Source organism: Scyliorhinus torazame, chromosome 1 (genome assembly GCF_047496885.1).
Source record: "Scyliorhinus torazame isolate Kashiwa2021f chromosome 1, sScyTor2.1, whole genome shotgun sequence".
Taxonomy (NCBI): Eukaryota; Metazoa; Chordata; class Chondrichthyes; order Carcharhiniformes; family Scyliorhinidae; genus Scyliorhinus; species Scyliorhinus torazame.
The window spans coordinates 27762242-27776939 of NC_092707.1; the positions used below are offsets into that span (position 1 = coordinate 27762242).

The 14698-nt window shown below is 51.1% G+C and overlaps 1 long non-coding RNA gene across 1 annotated transcript in view; it reads left to right on the plus strand.

Annotated features, from left to right (window-relative positions):
- Positions 1-14416, plus strand: part of LOC140429359 (uncharacterized) — a 30048-nt gene extending 15632 nt beyond the window's left edge. Inside the window, exon 2 of the long non-coding RNA XR_011949056.1 lies at positions 14299-14416. This is a non-coding gene — a long non-coding RNA (uncharacterized lncRNA). The remainder of the gene's footprint in view (positions 1-14298) is intronic.
- Positions 14417-14698: the final 282 nt, after the last annotated feature.

Consider the following 14698-nt stretch of genomic DNA (forward strand, 5'->3'; position numbering starts at 1 on the left):
GGAGAAGAAGGAAAACTCCCTAGCCCTAGGTCTAAGAAATCGCCATGGATCCACTCCCCCCATTTGGTCCATAAACCCCTTAAGTACCTTGGCCGCTGCCGGCCTTCTTCCGGTCCTTGAGCTGGATCTATCTAGCCCCGGGTCCAGCACCGTATTAAAGTCCCCTCCTAAAATCAAGTTTCCTACCTCCAGGTCCGGTATACGCCCCAGCATCCGTCTCATAAATCCCGCATCGTCCCAGTTTGGGGCATACACGTTAACCAACACGACCTCCATTCCCTCCAGCCTGCCACTCACCATTACATATCTACCTCCGCTATCTGCTACGATGTTCTTTGCTTCAAATGCGACCTGTTTCCCCACCAAAATGGCCACCCCTCTATTCTTTGCGTCCAGTCCTGAGTGGAACACCTGTCCCACCCATCCTTTCCTTAGCCTAACTTGGTCCGCCACCTTTAGGTGCGTCTCTTGGAGCATAACCACGTCTGCCCTTAGTCCTTTCAAATGCGCGAGCACTCTGGCCCCTTTTATCGGTCCGTTCAGGCCTCTCACGTTCCACGTGATCAGCCTCACTAGGGGGCTACCTGCCCCCCTCCCGTGTCGACTAGCCATTACCTTCTCTAGGCCAGTCCCATATCCCGCCTCCGCGCTCCCGCTCGCTCCCCCAGCGTCGCACACCATCCCCGCCCACCCACTCTTTAGCCATTTCCTTTTGGATTTCCGCAGCAGCAACCCAGTTGTTCCCCCCCCCCCCCTCCCTCCCCCCCTCCCCGCTAGATCTCTTTCTAGCATGATTGCTCCCCCCATATTACTTCCGTAAGTCAGCTGACTTCAACTGACCCCGGCTACTCCTGCTCACTCCTCGACCCCCCCCATGTGGGGAACTCCCATCCGCCTTGCGCCTGTCTTCCCGCCTTATTCTTTATGGTGCGGGAACTTCCCTTTACCTGACCCGCCTCTTATGGCGCAGCTCCCTTTCCCCTCCCCCTCCCCTTCCCCATTCTCCAACTATGTCCCGTCTTTCCCCCCTCACCGGCGCCCACATTTCCCCAATGTCTCCCCCCTTCCCTGTTTACTTCTCAATTAACTTCCACCGTAACATTAACAATAACATTTCCTGCAGCATCAGTCCCTCAGTTCCGATCCAATTTCTCTTCTTTGATGAAGGTCCATGCTTCCTCCGCCGTCTCGAAATAATGGTGTCTCTCCTGATACGTGACCCATAGTCTTGCCGGCTGCAGCATCCCGAACTTCACCTTCCTTTTATGCAACACCTCTTTGGCTCGGTTGAAGCTCGCCCTCCTTCTCGCCACCTCCGCACTCCAATCCTGGTATACCCGTACCACTGCATTCTCCCATCTGCTACTGCGCACCTTTTTAGCCCATCTCAGGACCTCTTCTCTATCCTTAAGGCGGTAAAATAGCACGATTATCGCCCTGGGTGGTTCTCCCGCTTTTGGTCTTCTCGCCGGAATCCGATTTGCCCACTCCACCTCCAAGGGGCCCGTAGGGGCCTCAGCACCCATCAGTGAGCTCAGCATCGTACTTGCGTACGCTCCACAGTCCACTCCTTCCACACCCTCAGGGAGACCCAGTATCCGAAGGTTCTTCCTTCGCGCTCCATTTTCTAGGGCTTCGATCCTTTCAGTACACTTTTTATGAAGTGCCTCGTGCGTCTGTGTCTGAACCGCCAGGCCCAGGATCTCGTCCTCAATATCTGTCACCTTCTGCTCCACCACACGGAGCTCTGTCTCCTGGGTCTTTAATGTCTCCTTGAGCCCCTCAATTGCCTGTAGCAACGGGGTCAGCACCTCCCTCTTCAGCAGCTCCACGCACCGTCTCACAATTTCATGCTCAGGCCCCCATGTCGCCTGCGCTTTCTCCGCCGCCATCTTGTACTTCTCTCTTTCTGACCCTTTGGTCGACGATTCCTCGCGCTGCAGCCGCCGCCGCCGGTTTTTTCCTCCTTCGTTTGGGGGGGACTCCCTTCTCACACGCCCCACACCGGGTTGCGTCGTCGAAAAATTCCCCGTTGGGGCTCTTAAAAGAGCCCGAAGGTCCGTCGGAGCTGGAGCCGCCGAAGCGTGCGGCTAGCTAGGCATCACCGCAACCGGAAGTCCCTTCAGTGGCCTTGATGAGATCTTTTCACAGTTCCCTCTGTTGCTAGAATTCACTTTTGATACAGGCCCTCAGGTCAGCTTGCAGCTTTAAGCTTGCCCTTCCCCCGCCTGCATGCTGGAAGAGGCCCTGTTTATCCTGCAGTTGCAGCCAAATCTTTTACTGTTTCTGCGTGTGTCTGGCAACCAAGAGACATACCCTTCCTGGGGGACACTGTCGGGGGAATATTGCAGCCTTCTTCCCACACCGGGAAATGTCAAACAAATGCCGTGGGGGCCCTGTAAAAGAGCCCAAAAGTCCGTTCCAAGCAGGAGCTGCCGAATATGCGACCTAGCTCTGCATAGCCGCACCCGGAAGCAGTTTTATATTTTCTAACATCAAAAGGCATCTGGATTTTCTGATTCTAAGGACAGAAATATTAGCTGTGAGCACAATATGCAGATAGCACAGTGATTTCTATAATTGAGTCATGTAGCTACCAGCAGGAATAGTATTTTATGGGCGGCACGGTAGCACAGTGGTTAGCACTGTTGCTTCACAGCGCCAGGGTCCCCGGTTCGATTCCCGGCTTGGGTCACTGTCTGTGCGGAGTCTGCACGTTCTCCCCGTGTCTGCGTGGGTTTCCTCCGGGCACTCTGGTTTCCTCCCACAAGCCCCGAAAGACGTGCTTGTTACGTAATTTGGACATTCTGCATTCCCCCTCAGTGTACCCGAACAGGAGCTGGATTGTGGCGACTAAGGGATTTTCATAGTAACTTCATTGCAGTGTTAATGTAAGCCTACTTGTGACAATGCAGATTATTATTATTATTTGCGTGTACTGCTTTTCAATACCTGTTGAAAAATCGATTGTCTAAAATACAAGAGAGCACCAAGTTCAGCGAGGGCATTCAGCCCAACATGGCCTGCTCCTATCCCAGACCCATCCAATCCATTTAACCTCCTGCTAAAGATCCTGCTAAGTTTCCCCACTGCCAAATGTAAATCGAGTGACGGTCTTGTCTGCTAACGGGGTGGGATGAAGTAAGATGAGAGAAGGTTTGTGTGAAGCATGATGAGCAGTAAGGACCAGATGGAATCGATGGTGTGTTTCATAGATTTCAGAGAATTTACAGTGCAGAAGGAGGCCATTCAGCCCATCGAGTCTGCACCAGCTCTTGGAAAGAGCACACTACCCAAGCCTACACTTCCACCCTATCCCCATAACCATAACCCAGTAACCCCACCTAACACTAAGGGCAATTTTGGACACGAAGGGACAATTTAGCATGGCCAATCCACCTAACCTGCACATCTTTCGACTGTGGGAGGAAACCGGAGCACCCGGAGGAAACCCACGCAGACACAGGGAGAACGTGCGGCCGAACCTGGGACCCTGGAGCTGTGAAGCAATTGTGCTAACCACCATGCTACAATGCTGCCCACTCTATACTACCGTGCTGCCCTGTCCTGTAAATTATAAGTTTCTGTCCTGTAAATTATATATAAAGAATGCCTACTTAATCTTATTGATCAACTGTCTTCTTTGGCATAAGATTTTCACAATCTCAGCATCACAAGAACCATCGTATTTCACATATCTTTCAATAATTTATAACTACATATCTTTACATAGAATTACCCACACACACAATTTTATAACACAACCGACACTCGACCCAACTGGTCCAAAATCCACACCTCCCCGACTGGTCAGCTTCCTGCACCTGAGGCAGGTAAATCGTGTACATCTGTCTGTTTTCGCAACTAACTTTTCCTGGAACAGGGTGCCAGGCTGTTGTCAGAGGCGATAGCCTGAGGACTGCGCCTGGCTGACCAGGTGCCTCTCCCACTTTTACCACCTGCCCCTGGCGTGTGTTGGAAAGATTTACGAAGTTGATAACCAACCTGTTTGGCCAAGGTATGAACACACTTTCCTTGGACATCAAGTCCTGGCGTGGGACTTGAACCCGGAGGCCCCCCCCCCCGCACACACACACACACACACTCACACCTCCTTCCCCAGATACTGGAGCAGATTTTCTAAAAAAGAGAACTATTCTACATTTTAAACAATTATTAGCGGTTTCCGCCTGGAATCAATTCCACACGTCCATGGAATCCTACTAATGCCAAATTTTGTTTCAATTCAAATTTTGGTGTCAGCCATAGTTTAGGTGTTATCACTTGCACCTCTGAATCACAAGGTTCTGGGTTCAAGACCCATGCAGGGGTTTGAGTGCAAATATCAAGGCTGACACTCGAGTGCAGTATAGAGGGAATTCTGCACTGTCAGAGGTGCTGTGTTTCTATGAGTTGTAAAAACAAGACCCTGTCTGCCTGCTCAGCAGGATGTAAAAGATCCCACGGCATTATTTAAGAGCAGGGCAATTGGCCCTGGTCAATGTTGGGCGGCATGGTAGCACAGTGGTTAGCACTGTTGCTTCAGAGCACCAGGGTCCAAGGTTCGATTCCCGGCTTGGGTCACCGTCTGTGCGGAGTCTGCACGTTCTCCCCGTGTCTGCGTGGGTTTCCTCCGGGCGCTCCGGTTTCCTCCCACAAGTCCTGAAAGACATGCTGTTAGGTGAATTGGACATCCTGAATTCTCCCTCAGTGTATCCGAACAGGCGTTGGAGTGTGGCGACTAAGAGATTTTCACAGTAACTTCATTGCAGTGTTAATGTAAGCCTACTTGTGACGATAAAGATTATTATATTAGATTTATCCTCCAATGAACATCGCAAGAGCAGATTGTCTGATCATTTAACACATTGCTGTTTCTGGGGGTTTGGTGTGTGCAAATTAGCTGCTGTATTTCCTGCAACCGTGCTTCATTGCCTGCAAAACACATTGAGATGTCTTGTGGTTGTAAAAATGCTACATAAATGCAAGTCTTGCTTTCTACTCTTTATTGAAATTTAAACAATTCTGTGATCAAAAGATCCAAAACGCCTTCTTCTACTGCTTCCCCCAGCAGTGCAAAGACTTCTCTCAATTCACTTTCTTAGGCTACAAACAGGACCAACTCTGGGTGACTCGCTTTGTAATTGAAAGCACTATTTTTACTATCAAAACCCGGCTTCCTTCTCGCTGACGTTCTCTGAACCCCCTCCACCCGTACGAACAATTTTTGCGGGGGTGAAATTTTGCCCTTTCCAATGATTTACACCAGGTGACATTTCAGTCTAACACGTCCGCAGTGCTTCCCTCTGCATGGCTAACTGTGCTTAGAAAAACTGTATGTTGACTAAGTGATTGTGGTTATTAGCCTTGAAAGGATTCCAGTTTTCCTCTGTTGTTTGGCTAAACAGCTAGTAAACCACCCATTGCCCACTGCATTGTGTCGTAGAGTAAACAGGTCATTAAGACAGCAAAACTAGTCAACAGTAAACTTGTCCGCACAATGAATGCACACAAAGATCAGTGACAGCCTTGGCTCAGTCGCAACAGTCTCACATCTGAGTTAGGAGGCTGGGAATTCAAGCTCCACTCCAAAGGCCCGAGACCATAATCTAGACTGGCACCTGAGTGAAGGCCTATCGGTTGAGAGATTAAACTGAGACCTCTCCTACCCCCTCGGGTGCAAATGACAAATCCCACGGCGCCTCTTTAAAGAGCAGCGAAGCTCTCCCTGGTGTCCTGGGCGGTGTTCACCTGGGACGAGATTCTCCAACCCCCCGCCGGGTTGGAGAATCGTCGGGGGCTGGCGTGAAACCCGCCCCCGCTGGTTGCCGAAGTCTCCGGCACTGGATATTCGGCGGGGGCGGGAATCGCGCCGCGCCGGTTGGCGGGCCTTCCCGTGCGATTCTCCGGCCCGAATGGGCTGAAGTTCCGCCGCTAAAATGCCTGTCCCACCAGCGTAGATTAAACCATCTACCTTACCGGCGGGACAAGGCGGCGCGGGCGGGCTCCGGGGTCCTGGGGGGGGGGGGCGCGAGGCGATCTGGCCCCGGGGGGGGTGCCCCCACGGTGGCCTGGCCCGTGATCGGGGCCCACCGATCCGCGGGCAGGCCTGTGCCGTGGGGGCACTCTTTCCCTTCCGCCTCCGCCACGGTCTCCACCATGGCGGAGGCAGAAGAGACTCCCTCCAATGCGCATGCGCGGGAATGCCGTCAGCGGCCGCTAACGCTCCCGCGCATGCGCCGCCCGGAGATGTCATTTCCGCGCCAGCTGGCGGGGCACCAAAGGCCTTTTCCGCCTGCTGGCAGGGCGGAAATTCGTCCGGCGCTGACCTAGCCCCTTAAGGTTGGGGCTCGGCCCCCAAAGATGCTGAGCATTCCGCACCTTTGGGGTGGCGCGATGCCCGACTGATTTGCGCCGTTTTGGGCGCCAGTCGGCGGACATCGCGCCGTTTCCGGAGAATTTCGCCCCTGATCTCTACCAGGCATTTTGTGTTTTTCCCTCAAAAGTACCTTATAATAATAGTCCTTATTGTCACAAGTAGGCTTACATTAACACTGCAATGAAGTTACTGTGAAAAGCCCCTAGTCACCACATTCCAGCACCTGTTCGAGTACACAGAGGGAGAATTCAGAATATTCAAATTACCTAAAGCACGTCTTTCGGGACTTGTGGGAGGAAACCGGAGCACCCGGAAGAAACCCACGCAGCCACGGGAAGAACGTGCAGACTCCGCACAGTCAGTGACCCAAGCCGGGAATCGAACCTGGGACCCTGGCACTGTGAAGCCATAGGGTTAACCACTATGCTATCGTGCTGCCCGTAGTATCGGCCTTGAAGCACTTTGAGTGGAATTGAGTTTGTGAAGTAGATGATGTGAATGCAAGTTCCTTCTTAAAGATGGCGTACACAAATAAAATTAGCCAGGAATGAAGAAGAGTCATATTCAACTCAAAACACCAATTTTGTCTCCATTGATGGGGGTCAGGCCTGCTGTGTGTTTCCAGCACTCTGATTTTTTAAATTTCAGGGAGGAAGCCAGTTTGATTTGGAATTCTGCTGAATATTTTCAAATGTGTCTCACCTCACTTGTTTGGAGTGAGAGCCACTCAACCATTTTGGATTAAAAATCTCAGTCCTAAAACTATACAGTTTCATATTGCTGAAAAAAGAGACTCATCAGGACAAACTCAAGAATCGTAAATTTCAAACAATCACGGCAATTTATATTACGGGAGAAAAGGGTGCTGATTGGTTGGAAAATTGGACTCTGATTGGCCAAGGCATTTCCAATGGAGAAAGGAACGGGGGATAGAAGGCTCCCCAAGTTTCCGGTTAATTAAAAAGATGGAAGGCGTGAACATGTTCCTTTTGTTTTCAGAGTACAGGTACCTGTGTATGAATGTATGACCCTTCTAGCATATGTAAATGATCAACATTACAATCTCAATTGATTACCTGAAATTGATTTAAGCTATCAGTGCACTCAGGATTGTTCACAAGTGCTGCCCAATCACAGAAACTCATTTAACACTCGACATTTTGTCTTGTGTTTTGCCAGTGCTAGTTGGTTGAGTACGGTCTGTACTCTGCCTATTATGACCAAATGGAGGAACGTCTTGTTTGGGATGTATGACCGATGTACCCAACATCACATTGACATTGAAATTCATACACAACATTGCCCAATTGTCTGGTCGGCAGAATGTATTTTTCATCTGGCAGCAGCATCCAGTTAGTGGAAAATACCACTCGTGTAGCCACTGTATAGTAGCAACGTTTTGTAAGGGCCACGAAGAATCCAGCACGAGTTTTAAGGATACAATGTAGTAACATTTATTTACTAAAGCATATATACAGAACAGTAGCAGTAACTTCCCTTGCTACATACTCCTTCCTGCTGGTTCCTGAACTGGCCAGCTTTATTTATACTAGGAGTTTACTAGTGGTTTCTCCGCCCCCCTCATTGGGGAAGCTCATACTCCCACAGGATTGTGGGATAGTCATTAGTCCCCAGCCAATGGTAAGTAGGCAGGTTATAACATCCCTCCCCCCCAAAGTCCAAGGAATCCACCGAAGACCCTGGCGAAGGAGGGCGTCGGACTCATTTGGCCGCAGGCCGGACACCATTTGCACGCGGCGCTGGATCAGGCGGCGTGTAACGAGACAGAGACCGGCGCTTCCGTGATGAACGGCGCAACGGTTGTACATCCACGGCCCGTGGACCCGAGGATTCTCCCTCTGATGCATCCTGTGTCTCCATCTCGGAGTCAGAGTCTGCTGCCTCCGTCATGTCAGCGTCTCTATCTCCATTCGGTCCCGTAACGACCTGCGCAGGCTTCGAGTGAGGCACCAGTGGAAGATTGTGAGTACTACCTTCCCTTGTCTCTGGTCTCTGCGGCTGTTGAAATGAGCTCCGGGGGCGGGGAATCTTTTGAGGGGATGGTCTTCTGGACCGAACGTGGTCTACATGTTTTCGCTGGAGACGACCCTGGGCTTGCACTTGGCAAGATATAGGGCCCGTTTGGCGAAAGATTACACCAGGAACCCATTGGGCACCACCAGCAAAATTCCGAACGAACACTGGGTCACCGGGCACAAACTGCCGAATCGGCCGATGCCGAGAAAATCCCTGTCCCTGCCGTTCTTGTGTGCGGCGTACTTTTGCGCCAATGTCCGGGAAAACCATACTAAGGCGGGTGCGAAGTCTCCGGCCCATTAGGAGTTCTGCGGGAGCTACCCCAGTCACTGCATGGGGGGTGGTCCTGTACGTAAACAAAAGGCGAGCCAGTCTCGTGTCCATTGATCCGGAAGACTGCTTCTTTAGGCCTCTTTTGAATGTCTGCACTGCGCGCTCTGCCAACCCATTTGAAGCCAGGTGGTAAGGGGCAGTGCGATATGGCGGATGCCGTTCATCTTCGTGAACCTCGCAAACTTCTCACTCGTGAATGGAGTGCCGTTATCCGTGACCAGCACCTCGGGGAGGCCATGCGTACTAAACGATAAACGCATCTTTTCAATTGTTGCGCAGGACGTTGTCCCCTGCATCTTATGCACCTCTAGCCATTTGGACTGGGCGTCAATTAGTAGAAGGAACATGGATCCTTGAAAAGGGTCTGCGAAATCTGCATGCAAGCGTGCCCAAGGCCGCCCTGGCCATTCCCAGTGATGTAGGGGCGCGGCCGGCGGAAGCTTCTGATGCTCCTGGCAAATGGAGCTGTTTTGGGCCACCTTCTCAATGTCGGTGTCGAGGCCTGGCCACCAAACATAACTCCGGGCCAACATTTTCATTTTGGTCTCGCCTGGCTGCCCATTGTGCAAGTCTGATAGTATCAGCTCCTGGCCTTTTTCCGGGACAATCACACGCGTCCCCCACAAGAGGATGCCGTCTTCCACGCTGAATTCTGACAGCTTGGAGGAAAATGCCCGCAACTCGCCTGGGAGCTGTCTATGCTGCCCACTATACAGGACTATGTGCCGAACCTTTGACAGGACTGGCTCCGTCTGGGTCCACTCACGGATTTGTGATGCCGTGACAGGCAAGGTGTCCATAAAATTTAGGGTTGCAACCACCTCACCGGTCATGGGGGTCGACATGGGGCCGGTCGATAAAGGCAATCGGCTCAGTGCGTCGGCATTTGCTATCTGCGTACCTGGTTTGTGCTCCAGAGAATACTCGTATGCAACAAGCAACAAAGCCCAGCGCTGGATCCGTGCAGAAGCAATGGGCGGTATTGGCTTATCCTCTCTGAAAAGTCCCAGCAGGGGCTTATGATCAGTCACGATAGTGAAATGGCGGCGGTACACGTTATGGTGGAAGCGTTTCACCGCAAAAACCACTGCCAGGCCCTCCTTCTCGATCTGCGCGTACTTCTTCTCCGCTGCAGTCAATGTGCGGGAGGCGAAAGCTATCGGTCGTTCGGCCCAGTTCTCCATCTTGTGGGACAGGACGGCCCCAATACCATACGGGGATGCATCACATGTGACGAGCAAAGGCTTTCCAGGATCATAGTGGGTTAGTAACCCAGACGACGACAAGTGTTGCTTTACCCGCCGGAAAGCGGTTTCTTGCAGCTGACCCCAAACCCAGGTGTGATTTCTCTTTAGCAGAAGGTGCAAAGGGGCCAGCGTAGTTGCCAGATTGGGGAGGAACTTCCCGTAATAGTTTACGAGACCGAGAAAAGAACGAAGATGCGAAGTGTCAGTCGGGGCGGGGGCATGTTTAATTGCACGCACCTTCTCTGCGACGGGGTGCAGACCTTCGCGGTCCACCCGATAACCTAGGCAGACTACTTCCTTTGCCTGAAATACGCACTTTGTGCGATGTAAACGGACTCCAGCCTCTGAAAGGCGTCTAAGGACAGCCTCCAGGTTTTCCAAATGATCCTGCTCCGACGTCCCTGTAATCAAAACGTCATCTAGATAGACAGCCACACGTGGTAAACCTCTCAAAATGCCCTCCATAACACGTTGAAAAATTGCGCAGGCAGAGGATACTCCAAAGGGCAACCGTGTATATTCATACAGGCACCGGTGTGTATTAATCGTTACATATGGTCGGGAGGCAGGGTCCCGCTCCAACTGCAGGTAGGCGTGACTCATATCTAATTTTGTGAACGAGAGTCCACCTGCAAGCTTCGCGTAGAGATCCTCTATGCGAGGCATTGGATATCGGTCGAGTCGGGAAGCCGTATTCACTGTAAGTTTATAGTCGCCACACAAGCGAACTGTGGCATCTGGCTTCATTACAGGTATAATTGGTGCTGCCCAGTCAGCAAAACGGACGGGCCTGATAATACCCAAACTCTCCAAACAAGTGAGCTCCCCTTCTACCTTCTCGAGCAAGGCGTAAGGCACCGGGCGCGCCCGGAAATAGCGCGGCGTGGCTCCTGGTTCGACTTGGATACGGGCTACGGCCCCTTTTATTTTCCCCAGACCAGGCTGGAATACATCTGGGTATCGTCCTAGCACCTCAGTCAACCCTCCAGAAACTGTTTGGAGGATGTGCTGCCATTCCAACCGCAAATGGCGCAACCAGTCCCGACCCAACAGGCTGGGCCCATGGCCGGCACCACGATAAGTGGGAAACGCCCCTCCTGGCGTCCATAAACAACAGGGGTCATTGTAGTTCCTGCAATGTCCAGTGGTTCCCCCGGGTAGGTGGCCAACCTGGCCTGTGAGTCGGTTAATGTAAGGGTCTGTATACCCTGCTTGATGCGGTTGAATGTCCTCTGGGCGATCACGGAGACCGCTGCGCCAGTGTCCAACTCCATTTCAAGCGGGTGGCCATTAACCCGTACTGTCACCTTAATGGGGGCCACACGGGGAGCTGCCACACAATGCAGGTGCAGGCAGTCATCCTCCGTCTCCACGTCCTCAGGAGTAGTCGCCGCAGGTTCATCCACATGGAAGGTACGGCCTCTGGGCTGGTCCCAGTTTCGGTCGGAATGACGGCGCCTCTGGCGCCCCCAGGACAGCCGTCTGCGACGGGGTCGGCGCCTACAAGTCTGACACGGACATGGCTCCTCATCCATTGGCTCTGGAGAAGGCTCCCTTCGGGGAGGAATGTCCGACGGCCACTGGCGTCGGTCCGGACGTTGCCTCGCCCAAGGTACCGCAGGATTGTGGGGGGACGTTTTTGGACGGAAGAGGTTGCACCCCAAGGCATGCACTTCCATTCCCTGTAGCTCCTGTGCTCCTCGCTCTGCGCTCTCTCGGGACAATACTATTTGAATGGCCTGTTGAAAAGTCAATGTTGGCTCCGCTAACAACTTTCTCTGGGTGGCCGCATTGTTAATACCGCAAACCAAACGGTCGCGTAACATTTTTGACAAGGTCTCACCATAGTCACAGTACTCCGCAATCCTGCGTAGCCTGGATAGAAAATCGGCAAGGGATTCTCCAGGGGTCCTCTCCGCGGTATTAAACCAGTAACGCTGGACTATCGTGGATGGGGTTGGGTTAAAATGTTGCCCCACTCTATTCACAAGTTCATCAAACGTTTTGGTGTCCGGCACAGCTGGGTACGTAAGGCTCCTAATCACCCCAAACGTATGCGGGCCGCAGGCGGTGAGCAATATGACCACCTGGTGCTCGTTTTCGGTGATATTGTTTGCCCGGAAATAGTAACACATCCGTTGTGTGTACTGGTTCCAGCTTTCCAGCGCAGCATCAAAAACATCCAAACGTCCGTACAGAGGCATGGTATAACAGAAAACAACTTCCAACCTGTATCCAACAAAAATCCAGGGAGGTGGCTTCAGCAGTGTAGACAGCTATTCACTTTAACCTTCGTCGCCAGTTTTGTAAGGGCCACGAAGAATCCAGCACGAGTTTTAAGGATACAAAGTAATAACATTTATTTACTATAACATATATACATAACAGTAGCAGTAACTTCCCAATCTACATACTCCTTCCTGCTGGTTCCTGAACTGGCCAGCTTTATTTATACTAGGAGTTTACTAGTGGTTTCTCCGCCCCCCTCATTGGGGAAGCTCATACTCCCACAGGATTGTGGGATAGTCATTAGTTCCCAGCCAATGGTAAGTAGGCAGGTTATAACACAATGTGAAACAGTTTACTTTGTTGTCATTTTTTGAGATACTTTGCTTTTACAGGGTAATTTGACAAAACATCTAATATTAGATGTGGTTCCGCAATTGGGCAAGACTTGCTGAACAATCCTGAGTGTGCTAATAGCTACACTAACAACCAATTTAAGATAATTAACCAAGCTTGTATATTTGCTGGAACCAACTGGCATTCAGACACAGGAAACCATTCTCTGCAAACAAAAGCAATATGTTCAAGTATTGTGCCTTTTTGCACCTTTGGGGCGGCCCGACGCTGGAGTGGCTCATGCCACTCCTCGGCGCCGGGACCCCCCTGCCCCGCCGGGTAGGGGAGAATCCCGCCCCTGGTTCCTCAGCACGTTCAGTAACTCCTTTTAACTGTCTGTACCAACAACCTGTCATTAAATCCATCCCTTTTATCGTGTGCGGGTCTCCCTGTTTGAAAATAGTTTACGATGGCCGTACGTTGTGCCTCAAAGCTCTCCGAATCATTCCTGAGATTTCTGTTTTAAGGAATGCTCTTCTCCCCTTGTTCGGTCCATTCAAATATTCAGAAGCGGTAGAGTTAATCATCGTCCCATGACTGAAGGAATTTTGGGATTTATCCCAAAAACCAACTGATATGTCCCATTTTTCCATTATCTGTTCCACAATTACTTTCTTTTCTTTACCATGTATCATCGTTGACTGACTAAACCTCGTTGTTAAGTCTACTAAGTGTAAAATAGAAATGTTATTTTCTTTATCCCACAACTTAAAATCCATTGCCGTAATTTTATTCCAGGGTGCAATCTACCGGCCACATTGCGTCCGAACGGGGATGCAACGTGGCTGGTAGATGCCAGTAGGCACTATCCCGGGGCTTCCCGATGGCCTATACGCTTCACACGATCTAACCAGATCTCGCTAGACATTGTGATCTGTGGGCGGGATCCAGTCTCACAGAATGCGGTCAGTTTAGAAGCAGACTTTGCCGGATTGAGTTGCCACCCAGAACCGATTGGCCTCGCCGAGGAGACCCCAGCTGGGTGCCGTTCAGTACTGGTCCCCACAAATGGGGACCAGGCGGAATGGTACCTGGGAGGTGGGGGGAGGGGGGTCTCCCAGGCAATCGGAGGCCTCTGGGTGGTCAACCACTGGGTAGGGTGCCCACGTGGAACTGACAGGCTGGCAGGGGCACTGCCGGGGTGCCAGGTTGGCAGTGCCAAGGTGCCAAGCTGATGTTGTGCCCGCACTGGGGATTGGACCCGCGGGGTGCCCTGCCAGTATGTGTTGGGGTGCGGAGGGTGCAAGGACCCCCATTGGTGAGTTGGTGTGTTGGGGGGCGGGGCAGGGGTCTGAGGGTTGCGTCAGGGGTTTGTGAGAAATCCCGTCCTGCACTGAGGAGCTCCGGCTAAGTGTGGCCTCGGTGGGGCATTCCCCGCTAGGGCATGGAACAAGACAGAGTGCCATTAGATAGTGGGGTCGTTCCTGACGCTTCCCGCTAATCTTGCCCAGAATGGCACTTTTATTTTGGTTAGATCTGTTCCTAAGTGCATACGCACTATGGGTCACAATGGTGTTCTTTAATATGTTTTACATACATCAAATTTATCGCTTATCTGTTCTATAAGTTTGGTGTATCTTTTGTCTCTTATACTCACATCCCTGAGAAAAAAATGTAGTCTTTGGGAAGATGGATGGGCGATTGCCAATGCAACTTTAACACAATCACTTTGTTTTCCAGATTCCTGTTCTCTGATGCTGGCACAACTTCCTTAATTTTCTTTACAAAAAATATTTGGATTCATTAACAGGATACAAGTCCACAGTTTTTCCAAATACAATGGCCTTGTCATTTTCCATGTCAAGTTTCATTTGTGCTTTCTTAATCGACGATCTGCTCAATAATAAAGGAATTTCGCTGGATACGACTTCCGTGCTAATAAAATGATTCCTTCCGGCGATTTTAAAGAAATCGCTACTCTAATTCTTTTCAGTGATTTTCACGGTATTATCATCCCAGAATCTGAAACTCGTGGAACTTCCAAATATTTGCCCAGGAACATTTTTAGAGCCCCTGACATTTGTTCTAACAGGATGTGTCTTTCTGCAAATTTAACTCCAGTCAAAACTCTAAGCTTGTC